The sequence below is a fragment of the Artemia franciscana genome, chromosome 13 (assembly GCF_032884065.1).
Source record: "Artemia franciscana chromosome 13, ASM3288406v1, whole genome shotgun sequence".
NCBI classification, from domain to species: Eukaryota; Metazoa; Arthropoda; class Branchiopoda; order Anostraca; family Artemiidae; genus Artemia; species Artemia franciscana.
Genome location: NC_088875.1, coordinates 39,764,000 through 39,769,999, shown reverse-complemented (window position 1 = coordinate 39,769,999; position 6,000 = coordinate 39,764,000).

Sequence of the window (6,000 nt, the reverse complement as noted above, 5' to 3'; positions counted from 1 at the left end):
TCTAGGACAAATGGGTCGATACGATCACCCCTGGGAAAAAAAAACAAAAAAAAAAACAGAAAAAAAAACAAATAAACACGCATCCGTGATCTGCCTTATGGCAAAAAATGCAAATTCAACATTTTTGTAGATAGGAGCTTGAAACTTTTACAGTAGGGTTCTCTGATACGCTGAATCTGATGGTGTGATTTTCGTTAAGATTCTATGACTTTTAGGGGGTCTTTCCCCCTATTGTCTAAAATAACGCAAATTTTCTCAGGCTCGTAACTTTTGATGGGTAATACTAAACTTGATGAAACTTATATATTTAAAATCAGCATTAAAATGTGATTTTTTTGATGTAGCTATTGGTATCAAAATTTCATTTTTTAGAGTTTTGGTTACTATTGAGCCGGGCCGCTCCTTACTACAATTTCGTTATCACGAACTGTTTGATTATAAGATTTTCACATATATTTCAATACCACGAGTTCAATTTTAGAATTACTTCCGAAAAATTGATAATTGCCATCAAAGGAAGTTGTATTGACAACGGGAGCGTGATTAAGTAGGCCAAGCAACAGTAGCCTATAGCTCCATAGTTCAGATGATCTGACATGAAAAGCGTGTATATATTTGTTATTGTTCCGAAAGGTCACGAGATCCAAAGAGACCATTTTTTTCCCTCATTTTAACTGCTGGCCATCCAAACCGTTGGACAGGATGTGGATGGCTAACCTCGGAGAAAGGAGAAGGCTCCTAATATTGCAGGCATGTAGCAGCACGTTAAGGTAATTTATTTTAAATTTATGCTTCGTTTTTCTTCTTTCTTTTAAGTTACATTACTTTTAAGTTTTATAACTGATATATAAGAGGAAGGAGGAGGGGTGCCTCTCTTTTGAAGGTGTGCTGCTAAATGTTGTTACTGACAGTAATTTCTTTTAAGATGTTGCTTCGTTTTTCTTCTTGCTTTCAAGTTATATTACTTTTATGGTTTATAACTGAGCAAATAAAATAGAATGCTCAGCCAGAAACGGCTATCTAGTTCTAAGATGATCATTCTTTTTCTTTCTTTGTTTTGTAATTGTTGACCCCCATAAAATCAAAAAGAATTGGTCATGCGTCAAGATTGAACATGCCCACAATTAAAGAATAGAAATATGTAGCCAATCGAACAGGGACACATCCAAGGGTGGGTGTTATCGATTTTGAACCATTCCCCCCCCCCTCTAAAGCATTTCTTAGACTCTTAAATTGGTCGTAAAATACAGGGGAAAAACTGTTTCTCCTAAACAACTAAAAAATACTTCTATGACTCGTAAATTGGACTTAAAATGGGGTAAAACATTACCCCCTCCCCAAAAAGTTCTTTTGACATACTCCCACCCACCTCTCTCCCCCGAACAAAACTTCAGGATACAGTCCCGAAAGTATGCATATATTTTTTTCTTGTGACTTTCTACATTCAGCCCCCTAATTTATTCCGAACTTTATATTTACGAATAATTAGTCTCGTCTGAACTTTGGGTCGGGCAGGGATCGCATTACCTGTAGCGTTATAAAAAATATATATGAAACGTGTTGCTCATATGTAGGTCAGAGCAAAACGGAAAATTTACAGAATAAAATAGTAAGAACTGAAATACAGTAGCCTTCTAATTCGACTACCTACAGCACGGGGAACTCTCGCATAAATTTTACAGGGAGAAGACAAGCGAAATCTTTTACAGTAAGGAAACATTGGCGTCTTTTTATAAAATTAAACATAAAAAACAAGTTTTTTTAAATGGAAGTCTCCGTATATGAAAGGGGATTCTCCTCCTCAACGCCTCGCTCTTTACGCTAAAGTTTGACTCTTTCTCTTAACTCTATTTTTAAAACAGCAAGAAACTTTAGCGTAAAGAGCGGGGCTTTGAGGAGGATCTTTTTACACAGTGGTTTGATTAAGGTTTTTATAAAATCGCTAGGTACTTCCCCTTTTTAAAATCATACTCATAATCTTCAGTAACTTATTTCTAATCTCAGAACCGACCACATTTAAGAAACTCATTTACCACACTATCAGCACCTGGAGTCTTATTATTTTTTAATCCTTTTAGTACTGCTGCTAATTCTTTATCATGAGGGAAGATAAATCTTCCCTCACATCCAAGGTATCACAAACTTACATTTTCTTCTATATCTTTTCCTGCAACTCTATCTTGTTTTAGCACATTCTTAATATGTTCTTCCCATCTTTGTTTAAGTATTTTCTTACCATTCAATGTAGCCCCGTTTCTATCTTTAATTGCAACAAGTCCGGATTGACTACTCCTTCTCAATTTATTTGCATGTCAGAACAATATTTTACTATTATGCAGTCTATCTGCATCTTCCAAATCCTCGGTAGTTTTATCCCTATCCTCCACTTCACACCTCCTTAGTTCAGATTTTAATGCTTTCTCGACTTTTTTTACATTCCTTTTGTTTTCATATGGTCTACCGCTCAGATAATTCTTGTGCGAACCCTTTCTCGTCTCTATTAAACATAAAGCTTTTTCTATAATACACTTAGCTGTGTTCCTAACTTTCTTCTCCAAGACACCATCAGGAACTTCGCATATTGTTTTCCTAAAATTATTCCTTTCATCTTCTACATTGTCAAATTTCAAACTCTTCAGTAAAGTATTCATCTGTACCAGGAAGCGTTTCTCTCAGACTCTCATCTTGGAGTCTACCATCATCATAACTTCCCAGGAGATAGCTACCCTTCCGAAATTTCAGCTTTAAATTAACCGTAGACACTATTAGAAGTTGATCTTTACCTTTAGCATCAATAACAGCACTCCTATATAGAATAGTATCTTGTATTGATCCTGCAAGTCTTTAGTTTACTATAACAAAATCAATAAGGTTTGCTGTCTTATCATCAAGTGAACACCATGTCAACTTATGGGCTATTTTGTGAGCAAACACCGTATTGGTTATAACTATATTGTTATACCCACACAATTTCAAATGTCCGTAGCCATTACTGTTGCCTTTTCTTACGCTAAATTTATTTAGGCTGGGATACCATCTATCCCTATTTCTACCAAACTGGGCGTCAAAATCTTCTAGTAAAAAATCATATTTCTACCTGAGACCCTGATTATTTGCTCCTGTAACTGTAAGTAAAATTCATCTGTGTCACTAGCATCTCCATCAGTCGGTTCTACAGGAGTATATACTATTATAACCGATATCCTGAACTTTCTAGTCATAAAATGAGCAATTGGTATTCTATTTTTCATACTTTCTCATCCTAAACAAGACTTAGAAGCTTTCTTATTCATCATGAGCCCTACTCTCTGTCTATGTATCCCAGCCTTCCTATCTGAGTAAAAAAAACACTATATCATCTAATTTCATGCTTCCTAACCCTGGGATAGATATATAGATAGATAAATTTATTCCCATGAAAGCCCAATCAGGCCATGATGACATTTACAAAACAAGCGAATAAAAAACAGCAATAAAACAAACAACTCAAAACCAACTAAAAAGACACTACAATTTATTATTAAGAAAATCATCACAATACCTCATACCTACCCGGACAAAGTTTCCGATATTATTTCTATTGCGTAACACCTACTTCTCCAAATTTCTAAAATCCAATCTCTCCCCCTGACCTTCCTACCAAATATTTCTAAACGCAACTCCCTCAACTCCCTACATTCCCCTAAAGAATGATGCAAAGACTCATCCATCCCTCCAAACATAAGGCAACTGTAAGGACCAGCCCTCAATTAATCCCTCCCTAAATATTTCTTATGTTCTTCGAAATGAATTTCCGATACTTCTAATAAGTCCAGTTTGAATCATCTGAATTCGTCAGTCAAAATTTCGATACAATAGTCATTTCTCAACGTCGTAACGTTCCAAGTTCCAATTTTCATGTTCTTTAAATCATTGATTTAAATCATTGATCGAGCCTGGTTGCTCTCAAATCACTTTTGAGCATTAAAAAGGGCACTATAACTTTCAATTTCAAATGAAATCAGCCCTATCCGAAGTTTATATGACCACCCAAAAATCTTACATAAAACCTTATATGCCCCGGGGCTCGACTTACAATCGTATCCCCAGGGCACTGGGTAGACTGTATCAATCCTAGAGGCATCTTTACATGTTCTTTGGACTACTTTGAACAAAATTGCTAGATCAAAATTTCAATCAGATTTGTTTGGTGAAAAGAAAGGTAGTAGGAGAGGGGGGCTGTTTAGTTTCCCTCCATTTCTTTTGAATCTTAAAAAGGAATTAAAACTTCCAATTTTCGACTAAAATAGCCTTCTCTAAAATTTAAACAATAGTTTTTACAAACATTTCTTCCATAAAAACTTTAAATGCCCCCAGGGCATAACTCATAACCCTTGCCAACAGGCTCTAGGGGCTTGTTTGAACCCCAAAAGCCGTGTCATATGATATTTGGACTATTTTGAAAAAAACTACTGTCTCAAAATTTCTATTTGATTCGTTTCGTGAAAAGACGACGTGTGTGTTAAGGGGGGTCGCTTCCAGTCACTTTGACTCTTAAAAAGGGCACTAGAACTTCTGATTACCAGTCCAATAGTCACTTCTGGGGCTTATATGACCACCCTGTTCTTTACTTAGGCAGCACTATTGCGCTGCCTTTGATTATAAGCAACAGACTTATTAAACAATTACCACTAGAAAAATTAGGCAAAGCTTACCTAGATAATTGTTTTGAAAACATGTTTCAACCATATTCCTATTTTCACGAACTATTTTATATTTATTTTTTCTCTACTGTAAATTCGAAAAAGTGGACAAAGTACGCTTATGCATAATGGTAAAGAAATTCAAATTCATGAGCAGGTTTTAAAAGTCCAAAAGCCCTAAGTAAAAAAAAAATTGTTTACCAAAATTACAAAGTTCTATCTATTAGATGGGACAAAAACAATGATACATTTTCCTCACATGCCTAGAAATTAAATATATTGCTAACGACATTTCACATATCGCCGAAAATAGTGGCCTCGATCGTTTCTAGAAGTTGGTGTTGTTGTGTCGTACTAATATCTTCTAATTATCAAATTTTCTAACATTAACGCTTATTAGAGCCTTACTGACATGTTTGGCACCCAATTTGACAATTAGAATAACAAATACTCAAGGCGCCCGTGTTTTTGAATTATGCAGCACCCAATTTGATAATTAACAGAAAAAATTAAAATACCCATGTCTTTTATTTAGACATTCATCTTTGATAGAACATTTTTTGTACGAATAATAATAAAGTTACAATCTTTCGGCTTCACATCTAGAAGCTACATCCAGGTCAATGGTAAAAAAGAGAGAAAAAGAATACAAAAACTAGCCCAAACAAAATAACATTTATATAAAAAGATGAGAGAAAATCCTGATATTATACAAAAAAAATAGAGAAATTTATCTTTTTGGAGCGTTTGGATTTTTTTATGCTTTTACGTAATGATTTTAAAATAATTTTTTCTTGCTTTTTCTCCTTTTTTCACATTGATATTGGCCTCGAGATGAGAAGCTGAAATATTCAGAATTTAACTATTTGTACAAAAAATGTCACATTTCAGTGTTTTACTAAAAAAATTTCCGTATTTTAACATTTTACTTTCAGTTTAATTATGAAACATGAAGGTATTTTATTCAATGAAGGTAGTCAATTACAAAATGTAATCGAAATGCATAAAACACCCTTTTCTGTTGCTGCGCCACAAATTGAAAGGAGCGCTCCAATGAGGGGAAATTCTGAAATTATTAGCCCGAATGCTAGTGCGCGGAATACAACACAACCACCTTTTCTTAGAGGCAGGTCACAATAAATAAAAGGCAGATCGCACCTCGTTAGCTATCTTTCCAAGATCAAAGTGATCGGCTGCAAGAATAGGGGACCAAGGCCATGGTGTTGTATAGGAAAGAATAAATATAGTGCATTAGAACATTCAAGAATGGAGTAAAATGAAAATTAATAGTCTATTGATATCGTAGTGTTTGTTTGAT